The sequence below is a fragment of the Myzus persicae genome, unplaced genomic scaffold (assembly GCF_001856785.1).
Source record: "Myzus persicae strain clone G006 unplaced genomic scaffold, MPER_G0061.0, whole genome shotgun sequence".
NCBI classification, from domain to species: Eukaryota; Metazoa; Arthropoda; class Insecta; order Hemiptera; family Aphididae; genus Myzus; species Myzus persicae.
Genome location: NW_019104069.1, coordinates 90,627 through 111,210, shown reverse-complemented (window position 1 = coordinate 111,210; position 20,584 = coordinate 90,627). Strand labels below are relative to the sequence as shown.

Here is a 20,584-nt window from a genome sequence, read left to right as displayed (position 1 = left end):
TCGTTATTATTTACCGGTGTCTGATAGTATGATCACAAATCACAATAACATAGTATACTGATAGGATAGTTTTCGGGTTTGCCGTTAGGGTTCACTACAATCTAGTTCTACGCGAGTCTTTTCGTAAAACATATAGAACGGTCCATGTATCATAAGCAATTTAATATGGGAGTTGTGCAACCAGTATATCTTAAACCGTGGTAAATACCCATATCCAATGCCTCGAAGCTATACACAATCGCTTCCTTTGCTTTATATCGTACAATATTGCAATATAATCCAGCGTCGACGTCAGACACCCTATATGCCATCAAGATTTTCAAGAAGAAAAATTCGATACGTATCGGAGTTCAAGTCCGATACGGGTCGGTACGTATCGCTTGTATATTGCACGTGTAACATCTTGAACGCTCAAAATTGACACGATACGTACCGATACCCTCCAAATTCTTTCTTGAAAATCTTGCATCATTAAAGACACTTAAAATATGAATAGTCTTGCAATCAAGAGAAATATAATTGATATAAAATTCCTGTATAAAGTGGTTAATGGACAATGGTTTCATTAGTTCTAGTTAATTACTTCATTATATACATTTCCAAGTAACCCACGTCCCACTCTGTCAAAATAGATGTAAAAATACTATTTATACGCAATCACATTGAGCTAATTATGTAATAAATACTCCTCGAATAGAATGGTGAGGTTGGCTAATACACAGGTAGATTTATTTAACTTAATTGAGTCATTTTATAATTATATTAGTAATTATTATGTATGAATTATGCATTATTAATACACCCTATATTATATGTTCAATTACTTTTATTTTTATAGGTACTTTATTAATTATTATATGCTATTTAATGTATCTGTTTATCTTACTCTGTTTAAATGTTGTATAATTTATATTATTGCACTTTAACTTTTTCTTTCGATCTCTCTAAATTATTTTCTTATTATGTTTCGATTTAAAACTGTATTAGACTTGTTTGAATAAATAAATAAATGAACCGTAACTTTTTATAAAATGCTATATTTTCGTCAAAAATAATTTAACCTACCGAAATATCAATGCCTAATTGTAAAATAAATTATTTAATGACGATAATATCATAAAATATACTTGGTAACGTACCTACTATTATTATAAAGTAGTCAGATCGTCTTCTTTCAGAACCGTTTTTCGTATACAACAAATTTATAACATTGCATTTAAATTTAACACATCCATTGCAGTGGCCCTTTAGACACCTAATGTACAGCAGAGCGCTACTAAAGCGTACTTTGTACGTAAAATAGAAAACTGAATCAATAATACAGCACTGTCCGATAGTGAGACTGGTTTGTCGGTCCTTTGGCGTTCCACATTAATTACGGTACAGTGAAGTACAGTAGAACCTCATTAATTCGGACTAATTGGGGCTCTAGGTTGTCCGAAATAATGAATGTCCGGATTAAATAGACTAATCAAAAATTGTAAATTATAATTAAAAAAAAAATTTATTGGATAAAAATGCATCATCAAGAAATTGATCTAGTGGCAACCGCATTCTTTTTACAACACTTGTTTCTTTTTCTACATTAAATTTCAAAACAAATTTTCTTACATCATCTTTTTATACTTCGTTTTCGTGTTTATTTTAATCTACGGCATAAACTAGCGTAATTTACGTATTATAAACGGCTGTCCGGACTAATGAGGTCCGGATTACTGAGGTTTTTACTGTACTGCTCGTAATCAGTGTTCTTTTATACACGAATAATTCTCGGACGACGTAATAGTTCCTCGGAATTGGCGATCGCGTCTTATATTCGTGGTAATACTCAATTATACTAATATCACATCACCTTCCATAGAAATGGCACCACATGAAAATGACAGGAATATATTTGGTACGAAAATGAGAGGTACCTACTTGGAAACTTTGGCAATATTATAATAATATAATCAGCCTAATGTCAGATCCTTCGACGTCGTTCCGTCGCGGGAGCGTGCAACTATAAGAAAGGTACCAATATTTAAAGTAGGTATTAATTTTAACTAATTTGATAATAGGTACGGATTATTATGTGTATAAATGTATAATATATTTTAAAGTGTTTACTTTTTTTTCCTAATATTTTTTTAATGTAAGATTACACTCGACAGAACTAAAGAACTTCAATAATACACGATTTTGAACGCAGTAACTCTAAACTCTGGAATATATTATATTAACATAATGTATATCAATAATTAAAATATTTGTATATTTCGGGACTGACAATAAATACCAAATAGGAATCTTATATTATCAATAAAACTACGGTCGTGTGTAATATCTGTCCCGATTTTTGCAGTCCCGAGTAATATTATCATAATAGATACTAATCCTATAATTTATAATATTACGGACATTTATTTGTATATAATTAATCCGAGGTTTTTACTATTCTTGTAAATATGATTGAACGAAAATACTATTTCTGTGCACTTTACCTTTCCCGAAATAATATAACATTTCTTAAGAAATATTGTTGCTATTTAAAATATCTTTCCAAACAAATTTTTCCAACGAACACTGATGTCTATAAATAATAAATATTTGGTTGCCCTTAAGGTCTACGGACGAGTTACGACGATCGGCATCGGTCGACGTTCCACTCCGAACGCTACGACCAATCACAGACGGCACGGAGGGCGTGGCTTAGCGTGTAACAACCAATAACAGATGACCCTTGGCGGAATCCCCGATTACTGCGCTGCGTACCGAAGCAATGGGTCTTAGACCGCGGATCACTATATTATAGGAATGAATTTAGTGAGCAGTCAGTAACTCTTTACACTCTTGGTCGTTGTTGACCTGTGGCACTCGGAGACGTTCCTTTTTTCTTTTGGACTTGTAAATATTAAAAAATTGTTGGTGTTTTCCTGGACAATATAAGTATTTCTGGAAATGTTTAACCGTTCCTAATTTTTAGCTTCAATTTTTTTGTACGGGGGCCTTTGTATTTCATAATGCTAGCCGCTTCAAAAAACTGATCCTTGGACTTATGGTGTACCAGGCCGACACTGCTCGCGGTGAGTTACGGGAACACTTTCAGAACAGAACCGAACAATTACAGCCCACTTGATAGCCGAACAGCTAGTCGGAACAACTAAATGCAAGTAAGTACCCAACAATTTAATATTATAGCACAATTATATGGATTTGATTTCCGTGGGCCGTATTAGTAGAGGGGCTTGTTTAGTTTTTTGAATATAATATTTCCGTTAGTTTTTTTTTATTTTAAGATTAGGACTTAACGGTATAGGATATTAGCCTGTCATTAAATTTTACTTAATCATCATTATTTTTTTTATTATAAATAATAGAGCCTCGGGAGCTGTGGCCATTGGTCTGACAGTAACTAAGTTTAATTTAGTACATACATTAGTACAATACAATGCTTTAATTAAGGTTTATGTTTTTTGGTAGGAAATCGATTTTAGTAGACAATTAATTAATAAATAGCGTATGGATCCGGACTAAGAATTTCATATAATTTTGTAAAGCATAGAATTTTCTCGAATGAATAACTACGTTTTAGAAATTTATGTCTAATTTATTTTTTTTCATTTTTTTTTTCAATTACATATTATTAAATTTACAATTTTTGAAGTGAATAATTCATAGACGACAGCGTACCGCTGTAAACACGTATATATATTTTTTAATTTCGACTTGAAAATATTTAATCAACTAAATATAATTATAATAACGTACCTCCATCGGTCCATCCTACGTTTTGTGAAAAATCAGAATATTTTGTCAAAATTGCGAATCGATAAAATCGTTTTGACGTATTGAAATTAGTGTCTGTTAGCGTGAAAAATAAGAAAACATATGCTTAGATTACATTTATACTTAAGATTTTGTTACAAAAGATTCCTCGGTTACTTAGGTAATATTTTTCTAAATTATAATTAACGTCCTACTACCTAGCTATTGAGATTTAGACTTATTCGACGGTCGACAACCACCAGTCTAGTTAGATTTTATTATTTTAATCCCCATCAGAATTAAAAGTTATTCACTTCTGCCGTGTGCACTGTGCACTGACACACACACTCGTAATTATTTTTCCATAATATTTTACTTACAATTTTTTTATTATTGAGCGTTTCAGCTATGTTGAAGATTGTGCGTTTAGGTCTGGATGGTTAGGTCTATTGACATATTGTACACACTTATCCTTACTTACTTAAGTTTGATAGCATGTCATGCTTGAGCTATGTGTCGCATATTGCAGTGACCGATTCTGCTATGGATGATTGAGTTGTCTTGTTGTCGATTGAAAGTAGTATGAGTGATCTTTGATTGTACTTTTTTTAATATTTTTGAGTTTTTATCGAATTCTGGTGATTTTGCCAAACATTTTTTTTTTTTGATAGAATTTTAAAAGCCGATTGTGTATGTTTGATTTGAAGTAGTTTTCGATGCTTAATCGGCATATATGTCTGCATTTTCGTTTTCAATAGCTTTTTAAGTGCTTAAAGTTCATATATATTTTGAAGAATATACATACGAGTTTTATAGATGTTTTTCCGTTTGACTTTTGTTCTGGTTTCTTAACAACAACTTGAGCATTTCATTTATGTATATTTTTTTGTTGGTTTGACGACTCTTAGTTATATTATCACGTATTTTAAATTCGTTTTTTGGCAACTATGGTTCATATTTTGTCTCAAAATTCTTAATGTTCAAATATTGTTGTAGGTTTTTTCTGTTGTTCATTTTTCGAAACTCACTATGCATTCAATTTTTAAATTCTATAATAGATTGTATATTCGTAAAAATTCTTTGGAATTACGTTCTGACGAAGTGGTCGGGCTGTTGGGTACGACAGACTTAGCTCGCAAATGGCAAAGTTCCAGTGACTTCTGAGTTCCGCACGGCGATCGTCCGACGGGCGACCTCCTGGCGTGCAGCTTTTATAGTCTGACAACGCCTCTGTCCGAACCCGGATCCGATTAATTCGGTGGCGTCAATGTCGTGGAATGACATACAAATCTATTCGAATATATTATTTGGATGCTCATCTGATTTATTTTGGTTTTGATGACTTCGTTATATTATCATTCATTTTCAAATCATTAAATTTTAGCAAACATTCTTCATTATGTGTAGTTCATATTCCTAAACAGATACCGTTAGAATTGTTTTTTCGTTTCCGTTCATTTTTTTAAACCGTACCATATCAAGTGTTCAATTTTAAATTCTTTAATAGATTGTATATTCGTAAAAATTCTTCGGAATTACGTTCTGGCGAAGTGGTCGGGCTGTTGGGTACGATAGACTTAGCTCGCAAATGGCAAAGTTCCAGTGACTTCCGAGTTCCGCACGGCGATCGTCCGACGGGCGACCGCCTGGCGTGCAGCTTTGATGGTCTGACAACGCCTCTGTCCGAACCCGGATCCGATTATTCGGTGGCGTCAATGTCGTGGAGTAACATACAAATCTATTCGAATATAATATTGTTTGAATGCTCATCTGTGTTTGTTTTCTTTGCGTTTGATGACTTCGTTATTTTATCCCTTATTTTCATATCATTATATTTTGTCGTTATTAAGTCTGGTTCGTATTCTCAAAAAAAAATTATTGTTGGAATTTTTGTAGATTTGTCTCTGTTGTTCATTTTTTAAACTTCCCTTCATTGTGCATTCAATTTTTAAATTCTATAATAGATTGTATATTCGTAAAAATTCTTTGGAATTACGTTCTGGCGAAGTGGTCGGGCTGTTGGGTACGACAGACTTAGCTCGCAAATGGCAAAGTTCCAGTGACTTCCGAGTTCCGCACGGCGATCGTCCGACGGGCGACCGCCTGGCGTGCAGCTTTGATGGTCTGACAACGCCTCTGTCCGAACCCGGATCCGATTATTCGGTGGCGTCAATGTCGTGGAGTAACATACAAATCTATTCGAATTTAATATTATTTGAATGTTCATCTGTGTTTGTTTTTTGCGTTTGATGACTTCATCATATTAACTTCATATTATCTTTTAGCTGCTAGTCGTCATTATGTCACGTTCATTGTCTCAATATATGTACCGTTAAAATTGTAGGTTTTTTCTGTTAATTTTTTTAACTCTGCCACTTTGTGCATTTCATTCATAAATTCTTTAATAGATTGTTTGAAATAGTAAAGGGTAATTATTAATTATTATGAATTGTATACATTTGATTCAAATGTTGTAGTTGGCCCGGACCTGGACATTTCGCCGCCGGACGTTTGGCCGCCACATTTTCGGTAGTGATATGCTTTTGAATGATAAGAGTGGTTATACTATGGTCACGATTATAAAGAATCTTTATAATCGTGACTATAATGGTATAACAGCCGTTACACTGTGACCAACTTTAGGTGGTGTTGCAGAGCAAGTCGAGTGATATTTTCGATTTGCGGAGCGGAGCGACGGCGCCGAGGAGCGTAGCGACGAGTGCCGCTATCGAGGCATCACTGTAAATTATTTCGTATTGGTGGTGTCGCTGCTGGATCTCTATTATATTCTGGTACGAGTTGTGGTGGTATATTTAACTACGAAACGTCCGGTGGCGAAGTGTCCTAGACCCTAGTTGGCCGGCTTCAGTTCATGACTTGACAGTGTTCGATTATAGAAATCAAGAGCACATTATCAGAATATCGAATTTTGAGAAGTTCCACTTTTAGTCGATTGAGCCATGGAGATCTCTTGCTAACTATCATCGGAGCAGAAATACGTAAGAAATAATAATAAAAAAAAATAAATAAATTGGTAAGAAAACAAACTACAAGCATTATTATAATATGTTCTTTTAATTAAAGCAATATATTTTTAATATTTTCAGAAATGTATCAGAACGATCAAAATACAAAATAGTTCTTGAGAAAAAGTCTGTTCCCTACTCTATTATCTATTGGTATTCGGATCTAAATACCTGGAACGACTGCCTACGATCATCACCTATTACAACAACAGTATTACAATAATATGTTAACAAATCTAATGCCTTTTAAATTACTTGTTCCTTATGGAAATTTGCATCGACAAATTTTTACTTTGGTAATATGCAGATCATTAATTGAAACTATTTGTAATTTTGACGCCATACTTGCGTGCCTTGTCTGCATCTTACAAACACATTGTATAATAAATTATGCGTTCTGAATAACTAATTGAATTCTTTTTGACCTATTATCAAATTTAAAAATAAGAATATTTCCAGTCAATGTCATAGTTTTTTTTAAATATCTATTTCAATTTTTAAGGTACTGTTTTAAGATTGTACATTGTTTTAAAATTCTCATAACTCACTTTACATTAAAATATAAAAAAAAACCTTTATCATTGTCTAAATATTATTTATAATATTAATATTAATATTATTAATATCAATAATATTCTTACTACTAAATATGATAGTTGGTCAATTCACTCAAAGATAACATAAGGTACATAAAAACATAACAGAGTTAAATGAACTATTCACAACGCATACAATTAGCTATGTTAAGCGTTTGTAAGACAAGGTCAAATAAAAGCACTATGGCGTTCTTTTAAATGTGTTTTTATTTATTTATTTTATAAAATTCAATTGTCCTTCATCCAGACATGTAGTTATCACAAGGTCTCGGATTGGACACACCCATCTTGCACCTTATAACTAAAGAAGACTGCCTGACCTGTGAACTCTGAGACAAAGAACTGACGATCAAACGCATCACACTAGAATGCTTCAAGTTTAACATCTCCAGACAAATCCTCGGAAATCATCGATGAAAGCACTTTGAAGAAGAGAACTCCAAATATATATGCAATTTCTTCACAAACATAGGCTTAGCAAAATTTATGTAGTATAAAAAAAAATGTTCATAATATACTTCACATGTCTCCCTATAAGATTAATACTTTATAATTTATCATAGGCTAATGAGGCTAATCTCAGGAGATGTTGAATCCTTTTAACCTAATAAAAAAAATTCAATTGTATCATTGTATCAATTTCAATATTTAAAATAAAACAAAATAATTCCTTTGAAGTATGTACAATTATATACAGTTTTATAATAACTGAACCATCCCATCACTTGCTTAAAAAGGGATAATATTTTAAACTTAATATGTTACAAATTTGAATTTATTAAAAATGGGATGTATTTATTTACTAAAAAACGGGTACAGTTATGTATAGATCTAGATACCAGTTCTCGTGGTTGTAGTAAGTGATCTTCTATAAACTGTTTACAAATGGCTACTTAAAATTATTTTCCTGCACTTAAATTTATGAAAAGAGAATGGTGCATAAAATATTTATAAATATTTAATTTTTTTTAAAAATGTGGCGAGTGGTGGTTCATTGATATTACATTATAGGTGACTGAGGGATCACTATAATGGTTCTGTTGAAACTGCTGGTTTATTTGTTGGAAGATGCAGTAGCACAAATCATTTTATTTTTGGTCTTGTTGAGAATACTTTTCAAATATATTCTGTATAACTTAAAAAGTAATTGAATACTTGGTGTAATTTATAATTGAAATATGTATAATAATACAAATAAGTTTTAAAAGATTTGTATTTCAATGGATGTTAAGTGTGGATTTTCTGAAAGTACAAAAAATTCATAAATTGTTGTGTGTTTGAATCCTGAGAATGTACTCTCCACTAGATCTTCAGAAAGTTGAACTTGCATAAGCTGGGTCATTTTAATTTGGCTTTAATCAGCTTTATTATATAACTAAAATAGTAGTTTAATTTTATCTAAGGTGTCTTAGTTACTAAGTCAAGATAATTTGATTTACAGTATAAGTTCTCGAGTTATTCATTATAAATAAAATGTATCAAAAATATTGATAATATCAAAACAATTTTCTTTATTCTAGTTACTCCTAATTAATAAATCATCTCTTCTGTTGATTTTTCTTCTCAACTTATCTTACATTTATTTTTTATTTAAGATTCATTTTTGCTTCCCTTAGATTAAATTAATTTTTGATTTCTTATTATTAGGGAGTACTTGTCCTTAGAATTTTCACAAATTCCATGTAAGTCATATGTCTGTTAATCCAATTTTAGAAGTTATGGTTATATTAGGTATAAAAGAGTAACAGTAATATAATCAGGATTCATTATCAGAGGGCAGTTATGAATTTTCAAAATACAAAATATAACTACACCTGAAATACTGAAAAAAATATTTCATCATACTACAAATTACTTTACCTTGAAAATGTACATCGAATAATCCATAAAATATAAATTTAAAATAACACTGACCCTAAAACTGCACCTTGCTGAACAACATAAGTTGTTTATTTTTTCTTTACTTAAAACATTTGTGATTTATTGAAAAATAATGGTTTTAATAATTCTCTAAAGGTTCATAAATACCACAATATTCTTTTTATCAAAGAATCAAAAATTGTTTTACAGTTTATCCTTAAAGTTGATATTTACAAAAAAATACGTTGTTAATACATTAAAATAGCATGGTTAGAAGAAAAGCTTTGCCTAAAACCATACTAATTAGGACTAAAAAAAGATCATTTTCAAGAAATGCCACTAACTTATGTTAAATATTCACCTATTTTGTAGTTAAAAATGTATAGAATGTTAAAATGCTAAATTTTGATAGCCAAGACTTGTAAGTTTAATACAGGGTGTTCCGTTCCTCAAGCATTCTAAACTAAAATCGATATTTAAGAAAATTACTGGCTCAATTATTCTTTATATTATTTTATTCATTTGAAGTTCAGTTTATTGAAAGTCAAAATTATTATTAGTTGAAACTTACAACTTTAAAGTACATTACAAATTTTACTATACTAGTATACCGTATAAGCAAAAACGTTTTCAAAATGTTTAGATTCACTTTTAAGCAAGATTTTAAGCTGATCCCTGTTTATAAACCGGTATGTTAATAATAGGTATTGCTTCAAAAGTCAATAATAATATGATAAGAATCCACTCTTAAAATAATTAAATATTAAAATATAATAAATGCCATGTTTTCAGCAGAAAATTGAATCACTACCAATGGTAAAATTAATTACTTTAATAGGAGTTTAAAAATACATACCTATTATATCTTGAAATATAGGTATTTGATGTAGGCTGAGACTATCTCTTCTCAGAATAGTTTTCGTTTGAAATAATTTATTATTGAACTCAAATTTAATGTCAGGTTAACACATTAATTACACTATTACAGTGACTGAGTGACCCACAACGACACTACATCAGAAATCTAAGAAAAAGAGCCCCTAAATGAAATTATGGTAAAAAAAAAGCCGCCTCGGTAATAGGAAAAAAAACGCTTCATAAACAAACACTAAACATTCAATGATTTTGCTCTAGATCTTCCAAATTTCCAATATTGTTCAATGAATTATTGAACAATTTATGAATTTTGTTAAAATTTTAAAACCATCGTATTATGAAATAGAAATAAAAATATGAAATAGACCATGATGTATTAAAAATATACCTAACCTTCCTAAGTTAAGTTTGTAAGTAATTTCACCTAATTTATTATACTACTTAGTATATTTAGGTGATCTATATCGATTCTTATTAATATATAAATGTATTATATTATGATATAATACAGACATACATTTATAAATCATATAAATATATTTATATTTATATAAATTAAATATTTAGTATACAGTATTTAGTATTATACGGTGTTTAGTTTACATATTACATACACTAAATAATAATGTGCTTAACTTCAAATTTCAGCAGTTTATTATCCAACTTTTTACTAAAACAAAATTCTAATTGGTAAACAATATTTAAAATATTTAAGCTTTAGAGTTAAGGGACAAAATGGTGTTTTACTGACTATATACCTATCAGTAGTGGCACGTGAGAAATGTAGTAAAAATTTGAATTTCAAACGACAAACGCTCATAAAAAATTAATGGACAGTGTCTACAATTGTTTAAAAATAAACGATAATTTTGTCTTGTATTCCATATAAAAAATGCTAATGTATTTTTTTTCTGACGCATTTAAAAACTACTGTGAATTTTCAATGTTGACTTCTTAAAAGTATAACTCTATTCATTTTTCCATCAGAAAAAATACTGTTTAAAAATTGAAGTACTTTTACTAAGTACTGAAAAAATGTTTACAAATAGGAAAAAAAACAACTATTTTTCATCGCGCCCCGTAAAAATATTTCAAATACCTTAATCACCCACTAGAAACAAAGACAATATGAATATTATAAGATAGTATATTTCCATACAAATGTTGAACCTCTATTTTTATTTTTTTGGATTAAGGCTTCAACTACTAAGGTCAATAGCCTGGTACTGTGTCGGAGGGAAGGAGTAGGTTAGAACAAGTTTGTATGTGTGGCAAGTATGTGTTGCTAAAAACCTGGGTGGTCACCCATCCGAGTGTTAGCAACGATGGCCGGTACGTACGCTCAGAGCGTTGTCGCAGATTCAGTACAACCTCGCTTTACCAAGCCACCAAACCTCTATAATAATGTAAAAAAAACTGAGTTAAATTAAATTCTTTTTTTTATAAAAATGATTAATTACTTAAATAGTAAATATTAATAAAAATAAATTAATAATGTTTGTTCTAGAACAGGTATCTAAACCAGCGATGGGTTTCTAATTTATTGTAGATAGTGATGTCCCCATGCTTGCACCCACTCTTGAAACATCCAAAATATTAATCAATTTCATCTACGAAACAGAACTGAGCCTTCTCATTTACAATTATTAGGTACCTAAGAAAACAATGTACTATGTACATATATAAATATATTTAGAAATAATTAAGTAATTTAATGCAAATTAGTTTAATGTGATTTCTTTCTTTTTCCAAAGTAAAAAGAAAATGTAAAGCCGTTTATTAACCTTGTTGATGCCTCTAATAAAAAAAAAAATTACCTACAAGTAATTGGTCATTGTAGACAATATGTAACCACAATATAGGTATGCTTACAATATAAAACATAAGTCATAATGATATGAATAATTGTATATTTTTATCATTATTATTTATTGTAAGTTCATGCCTTAAAAATGCCTTAATCAGTATTCAGTGCACTAATGCAATATAAACTGGCAAAATATGCATTGAAAAGTTTGAATTTAAACGCACTAAAAGTCTAAAACTTAGAGCAAAAAATAATTGGATTGAAGAAAGAAGATATCAAAAGCAGCTTTTAAAATAACACTAAATATTCACTAATATTTTTGACCACTCTAAATTGTGACAATTATCATACACTTTATACAGTAAAAAATATACATTATAAACGAAATAGTTTTTTGTTCATCATCATAAGATTATGGACACAAATAATATTTATTTTTGGTACTATTCTAGATTTAAGAAATTATTGTCAAATACCTAATACTATTTTAATTGAAAATATTCAAAGTCCTTATAAGAGTACCACCTATGCTTTTTTCAATGTAGTCATCGACGACCAGTTAATGCTGGGTTACAGGCCTACAGTCAGGCAACACCTGTTCGTTGCCCTCACTGAGTCAACTCAACTATCGGTACACTTGCCGTGTTGTATTGTCATGCCCCTCCACACAAGTTAGCCCCCAAATCAGCCAGAGTATGAGTATAAATTATTTGCAATAAACACAAATGAATTATTGAAGGGCGTAAAAATATAATTTAACTGCAATATTATTGCAATAAAACTTCATTACTTAAGACCAAGTTTATAATCTTATACAATGCTTTAATATGCAATTTAAAAAAAAAATGTTTATAGCATTCCTTTAATTACTCAGTGAGGTATATATACACTTGCGTATTATAATGTAATAATATTGCATTTATTAAGGTTAGGAATATAATATAAAGATGACAATATCATATTAAAACATAAAAACAATCTTACTTAGGCTTTTAAAATTAACTGGTTTTTATTTTATTATTTTTAAAAACTTAAGTCACCCTACACTTAAATACGTAACTGTAAAACAAAACATTTGATAAATATATAGGGCACGAGGGAACAGCGAGTTTTATCAAAATAATAATAAAAAAAAATGTAAATGTTCAAAAAAAAATTGTCTGGGTAGTGTAATATTAAAATTAATATTTTTACTCACATTACACAATTATTCCAAAATATGTTAAATAAGCTGAATATAACTATAAATACCTCTAATCTTAAAATATCTAAAAAAATTAAAATAAAACTTTTTACATTGAACTCAGAATTGAACAAATCATTCACATTTTTGTATCTTATAAGACTTATGCAGTCTTAGTAAGTAATTATTTAAATAATTATCTCAGCTTAGCAGCGATCTGTCAAAACATATAATTCCAATCTTTACTCATTAAACATTTTGCCATTTTGGTACATTGAGAACAAGGCCCAGAGATTTTCTTCATGACACTAAATGAAAAAAAAAACATTGGGTGATTAAATACTTGTTAATTCATGGCTATATTATAAGTATTCTATGTTATTTTTACGTTGTTTTTCTTGTTTTTCATTTAATTATTCAAGAATAGTTGTATTATTATCTTTTTTTTTTAATTGGACTTGCCTCATTTAAAACTTAAATAAATAAATATTAATAATAAATAGATATCTGTTGTATATCACCCCAAGATAACAGCCATTAACCTTAGCTAAATAAAAATATATAATTAAAAAAAAAGCATTAGGATTAACAATATGAATACATAATACAGAACACATCATAGTGTATTAGTTATAGTTAAGGTTAAAAAAAGAAAAACTTTAATAAAAATTAGTAAATTAAAAGGTCAAAATCAAATTAGTATGTAAACTAATTTTATTATTATTTTCATACATTTTATTTTCAACCCTAAAATAGATTAGTCTATTTTAAATTTTAAATTTTATTTGCTAACTACTATATTAAATATATGTATACTATTGATATTGTTATCAATAAGTGTTACTAATTAGTTTACTTCTATAAATTGTATTATTTTAAAATTAAATTCATTTTTTGTTATCACATGTAACAGTTAAGAAATTTGATAAATATAATAAATATTTTAGTCTAGTGAAATGTCTATTAATGTAAGCTCTCCGAGCAGCTGCACCAATAATCTCTCTATTTTCATCATTCAGAAAATGATTTAATTCTTCAGTTTCATCTTCAACATAAAATTTCGGTAGTCTTAGTTTTAAACTTATGTTATATAGTACAGCACAAGCTACAATTATTGAAACTATTCAACTATTGTGTTTGGTGAATTTGCTAATCCTTTCCTTAGACATGGAAATTTTCTTTTCCACACACCAAATACTCGCTCTACAATATTTCTGGTTTTGATATGAGCTTTATTTTAATTTTTCTCTGCATTTGTTACTGGATTAAGTAAATGTGTAAATAAGTTAGGTTTGCATGCATATCCAACACAAATGTGTTAATTATTTATCAATTACTAGCTGCCCGATCTTCCTCCGGAAGAAATTATTTTTTTAAAATTTAATTTAAAAACATAAGACTATTTTTTGGCTATACAAATAATACAGCGAAAAAAATTAAAAAAAAAAAAAGAAACAAAAAGAAACAGACGTCGTTATCGGTGAATATATGAAAATAATTGGTAATTAGTTAATTATCATTATTATTATGAGGGTTCAAAACCGGTTTCCTTTGTCTCCAAAATCAAGTTAAATTCTTATATATATATATATATAGATTAAAAATAATATAGTATATTATTATTACCATTGTCTCCCAGAAGTATAAGATTATGATTATTGTTAGAATATACAGCACATGCATGACTGGCATTGAAAATAAAGCTATCACGGTAACTGGCCATCTAACCACCAAATCATGTATGTCCATCAATGGACCACAAACTAACTACAATATTTTTGGGTTGAATAAATAAATATGATACTATCATTATATTGTTTAAGTACTTGAACATTCAAAGAAAACTATCCTTTACGATTCCTGAATACTTTTCCATTAATACCTCCTGGATTTTGTATTCTTATATGTGTACAATCAATGCATCCTCCTACACCAGGCATTCCAGCTATTTCAAAAAACTGTTGTCTAATGACTGTCCATTCAGCTTCAGTTTGGGAAAACTTTATATGATCCTTAAAACTACTAGCAATCTGATTAGCATTCTATGATCATTTGTTATGAAGATAATGTAAGTTTAAGTTTAAATTTGGCTACTAAAGTTTCTAAACGTTACTAAACATTAACTAAACGCATTTCTGCATTTAAAAGCAAATATTATAAAAACAATATTTTTAGTAAAATATTTTGAATTTCCTAATTAATACTATAGGCTCGTATAATGTATGAATAATATGAATTTAAAATAAATTAAATTACTGGAAAATGTTTAAAAATGCTCTAAAATTTTAAAATAAAAGTCTGAGGTATTTTTATATGAAACAAAATATATGCATGTCCTTTACTCTAGATTGGATAGACTAACCCAAAAAATATGCCCTCTGCATTGAAATCCGGTCCATACTTATAACTTATAAGTAATTGTGTACTAACAAACTTCTATTCATATTCAACAGCCCTTTTATGTTTAATTTGATAAGAGGCAATTCACTTTCAGTCCGTTTATCAAATGATACATCCCATGCACATCAAACATATTGTTCCATAGTTCCCTTACCAAGTCAACAGGTAAGACCAGTTCTTTGGAACAAATCCACAACCATGCTTGGAAACTGGACGCTGTGGTATGTTCTTAAGTTGAACAGAGTATAGGCAAAATTGAAAAATCTAAAAAAGAAAAAAAACATTGTGTCAACAATTTCTATGATATAAATGTTAATCGTTTTTAAATTGTAATTACTAGTGCTCGGGACTTCTAGGAGTTTGCATGTTTTTAAATAATCATTAAAAACATAGCGAAGTAAAATAGAAATTTGTTTCACAGCAATACAAGTTTATATTTAAAATGTATAGTTGCATATTTGACCATATTTCATTTATAAGTGCATATTTGACCATTTTTCATTTTATTAGTGCACATTTGACAATATTATTTATACGAGGAGTAAGTTTTTAGTTTTATAAAAAAAAATGTATTTTTAATAGATTTCCTGGACCGGATATAAATATTTAAAAATTAATGTTTACGTTTTTCTTGCCTATCATTATAACTGTATTGTTATTTATCGGTATACTACACTTGTGATTCCCGATAGGCAATAAGCCGATAATGATACCAAAAAAAACATTTTATAGACTATGACTAGTTGTAGATAGAGGCCAGATGGTCCCTTGAATAGTTGAGTAGTAATAGTTGACAGTTGGTGTTGTGCGTTCTTCGTATTTTGGTTTTGTGAAGTGTTTATTCTTTCGAGTGAGCCCATAATAAAATAATTAAAAAATGCCTAGCTTAACAATTTTGTAAAAGAATATAATTTTTTTTAAATGCATATTTATTGATTCTTTAGGGCATAAATGCATGTATATTTTAAGGTTTTAAAAGGCATGAAGTCCCTAGCCCTAGTAATTACGTTTCCATTGGATAATAATGTATTGACTGTGGCCATATCGGACCTAGAAACAGATGAAATCATGAGGGGACTTCTGGCCATTGAAAGCGTAAAATCTTTTAGATTTGGACACCATCGATATAACATTTTACTCTTAGCGTAACTGAAACTGTTGCTATAACATTTTTATAAATTTTAACTATTAAAACTCTACAGTCAAATCAAATTTAAACACACAGATCATTAATACATGTTCAAATCTATTAAGGTCAATCGACTTATCGTTAATATTTTAAAAAACACAAATGAGTGACAATAGATATGGATTTATTAGCAAACATATCAATTTGGAAATTAATGATTGAAAACAAATACTAAAATATTTATAATTTAAATTAGGAACTTACCACTATTTTGTCTGGTTGTCCTATTTATTGTAACTAACTGGCCTTGAAGTTGTTTTAGTTTGTTTTTTAGTGACATTGGTAGATTTTGTTAAATACTGTTCAACAATCTGTAAAATGAATTAATAATAATTACTTCTGAGAATACCATTTATAGAATGATATAGTATTATTTGATTAAAATAAAATAGTTAGTTATCTTAAGTTAATTACATTCTATAATCAAATAGGTTTAAAGAATAATGTTATGGAACTCACAGTATCTTAAAGGTTACTAGTGAGTGTTCTCAAATCAATTTTTGTCATTGAAGAAGCATTTACGATTACATTTTTTTGGCAACTGACTAAGTAAGTTTGTCAAAAAAATAATCTTCAATATTTTGATCTGAAAAATAAAAAAAACTGACATAAATTAAATACACAGGTTGGATAATAGGCACAATTGCATTCATTGTACTTTCTTTATAAAAGTTGCTCAGAATTTTTTTCATATTTTCAACTGGTTTGCACTGGTCACATTCACAGCAGTCATATTCATATCGGCAGATGAACGCTTGTCAGTTTTTCTCAAAATCAACCAACATTCTACAGCAAATGATTTCTGTCTGAAATCTAGAAACATCGAAACAGTTTGTTGTAATTAATGATCATCAACTACTGACAAGTATGCTACTAAATATTGGGTTGTAACTCACTCGTGGTAATTAACTTGTACTAGTGTACTAGCCACTGGGACTAGGAAATCAATTGGTAATTAAACTGCGTATCAAGCAGTCAAAGAAAACTATTTTCTCCAGCGTTGTAGGTTTCAACTTCCAAACTGAAAAGAAAAAGAAAAATGTTGAGCATCAAATAAATGTGACAAAGCGTGTAATTGGGCTTGTTAAGCATGGCTCCATCCATAGTATATGACCAAGGCTGTAACTAAGGTTCGGGTTTTTAAAGGTGACTAATTTAAATTGTAGGCATACTTATGAACTTAATATTTTTATTAATTACTTAATATTATACCAATACATATCCTAATTGCTATATGTTGTCATTTAGAATACACATCAGTTTAATTTAATTTATTTTAAAATTTTGAAGTGATTTATTCTAAATTGATTAAACCAAACTACACTACTGATATCAATGAATATAATAAAAATAAATAATTAAAAATAAATCCCTAAATTATTGGTAGCTACCCACATTTTAATATTAAAAAATTGAAGAAGGTAAATAAAACAAGTATACTGAATGAAATGAAATAACTTGATGGGAAGAAACGGAAACTCGGTCATATGAAATCTTCCTGTTGTTTTCAATAATTTTCATATTTTTCTGTTTTATTAGCCCACCTCATTAAGTTATAGTGTTATTATACATAGATGTACCTACTGATGTACATAATATATTTAATATAATTATTTATAATATTAAATATATTAAAGAGTATCACAGCAAGCTACAAACCTCAAGTCTATATTGCAGTTCCTGTATTGAATTTAAAACCATCAGAAGATCGAACAGCCACAATAAATCTTGATATTACTGAGTCATTCTCCAGTCTGTTTATATTGATAGCGCATGTATGTTATTTTGTAATATAAGATTGAAATTCGAAGTGAATCTAAAATATTATAGTCAAACGAATATTCAACTATCCAACTAGTTTTCCATAAACCAAACAGCTAGACAGGAAATGTCATTTTTATATTCATCATCAATAATGAAAAGGTATTTTATATATTTTCGTAAATTATGATAATAGGATAACAAATTATCAGTTATACCCCATAGAGTAACTATGACCATGGTTTGGTTTTTACCGAGGTGGATTCAGGGCCGGCCTGTAGTGAGTTGTATCGTCAACGGTTACACTTTGATTACCCTTAATCAGCTGATAACAGATTTTATAACCGGCCAAATTTGGCCGATTGAACTTCTGTTAATTTTAATCGGAGTCTTCCGTGTTTCTTACAATATAGATTATTGTTTAAATATATTTGTCAATTTAAATTTCAGATTTTTGTGAAGAACCCTGAACCAGACTGTTTGGGCGATACTCATTACGGTTGTAAGTTCGCTCTGAACTTTGGAAGCAAGATTAGTCAGTCTATGAAGATGGCTTCCATACATAGTGGGACTGGGTATAGGTATAAAAAAAAGCAAGTAACTTGTTATTATTATCTGCCATTTCCCATCTCGGTTTTATTAATATTTGGGTGACTTCTAGGTATCTGCTGTTGTACCTACTATAAGTGAAAAACCAGTATTCAATGATATTGAAGAAGGGTGTGCTCAATACGTTGCTGGTTATGTTGCAAATCGATACTCAAATAAATATCCCTATTTATCAAAAATAAATTGTAATGATACAAATAACTGGACAACCTACATTTCTAAAGGGCATTTGACAATACCATCAGAAAATCTTTTTAAAGCTGTTTTGCAAATAGAACGTGAATTTAAAATACTACACGGTGAAAGTTTATCAAAATCCCCATATGTTTTTAAAACATTATATGAGATCACAAAACCGAAAATTGAGAAACTTAATGTACCTGATGAAGTATTACACTGCCTTATTAGAACACGAACATATATCAGATTAAATAATTTAAATAAACAATTAATCACAAAACAACAAAAACAATCAGACAAACTGAAAAAAATTAAATTTACAAATTAATAATACTTTAATAATTATGTACACCTATATTAACCTATGTACATATGTAAATAACAATAAATAAAAATAAAAATTAGTTTAAGTATTAATTGTTATAAGAATATGAACTTAAGTCTTATGAATTGTAAATAATATTTAAATACATTGCAATTTGTATTTAGTACTATAGTAGTATAGTCTATAATATATTTTGTACTTTTGTAGTAATGTAGTATTGTACTATTGTCTTGTCTATCAAAAATTCAAAACTAGCAAACAAAATAGTTAAAAACGAGATAAATTAACAACCAATCAGAAGCGGAGAACTACGCGATAGACGAGGTAAGGGGTGGTATGCGTATCACAAAGTTGTGATCATACCTATTTATTTAGTCATGAGTAATAATACATTATTTTGCTATAACTTACGGATTTACGACAGCCAAATTGGTAAGTGTTAGATTTTTATCCATTAAGAATTAAGAAATTTAATTTTTAAGAATTTGATATTTTAAATGATCAAAACGTTAAAGACGAGGTTCATTTAACACTTTTTAGTAAATATCTCTTGAAAAATATCAGCTTTTCCACAGACTTGTATTTATTTATATGGCGGCCCATTGGTTAACTTGAAAAAATGTTCTTTTAATCTGATATCCAATTAGTAAATGCTTCTAGACATCAAGCTTAGGCTTCGTCATAGTATTTGAAGTTTTTAATGATATACCTACAAAATTAATGTTCTGGATGTTCAGAATATTTTAGAAATTTATAAAATATCTACTGCCTTCATTAAATTTATGTTATTCAAGTTATTTTATTTAAACTATTATAACTAAAAACTTTCAATAAATATAGTCTACCAATGTTTAATATTATGGTCCCAATATTAGACAACAATGTATGTGTGAAGCCAATAGTGGTTTGATTTTTGTGTCAACTATATTATACATTTTATGTACAATTTGAAATATGCCAGACTAAACAGATGTCAAAAAAACACAGAGATGATTGAACAAAATCGTTTACATAGTACATTATGA

General features: G+C 29.1%; 2 long non-coding RNA genes and 1 pseudogene across 5 annotated transcripts; 2 read left to right on the top strand and 1 right to left on the bottom strand.

The window, feature by feature from the left end:
- Window positions 1-2,708: 2,708 nt before the first annotated feature.
- LOC111038313 lies at window positions 2,709-7,999 on the top strand. Of its 3 annotated transcripts, none has more exons than XR_002604971.1 (6): window positions 2,709-2,903; window positions 2,966-3,152; window positions 6,225-6,276; window positions 6,403-6,781; window positions 6,855-7,069; window positions 7,617-7,999. It is a non-coding gene; the product is annotated as an uncharacterized LOC111038313 (long non-coding RNA). The 3 variants fall into 3 exon arrangements; XR_002604970.1 differs by having other exon boundaries at window positions 6,391-6,781; XR_002604969.1 differs by having other exon boundaries at window positions 6,225-6,781.
- Window positions 8,000-10,838: 2,839 nt separating this feature from the next.
- Window positions 10,839-20,584, top strand: part of LOC111038316 — a 20,286-nt pseudogene continuing 10,540 nt past the window's right edge.
- On the bottom strand, window positions 13,149-18,584 carry LOC111038319. Of its 2 annotated transcripts, none has more exons than XR_002604973.1 (7): window positions 18,344-18,584; window positions 17,581-17,705; window positions 17,343-17,497; window positions 17,144-17,270; window positions 16,889-16,995; window positions 15,458-15,759; window positions 13,149-13,403 (listed from the first exon to the last, which is right to left on the bottom strand). It is a non-coding gene; the product is annotated as an uncharacterized LOC111038319 (long non-coding RNA). The 2 variants fall into 2 exon arrangements; XR_002604974.1 differs by having other exon boundaries at window positions 15,650-15,759.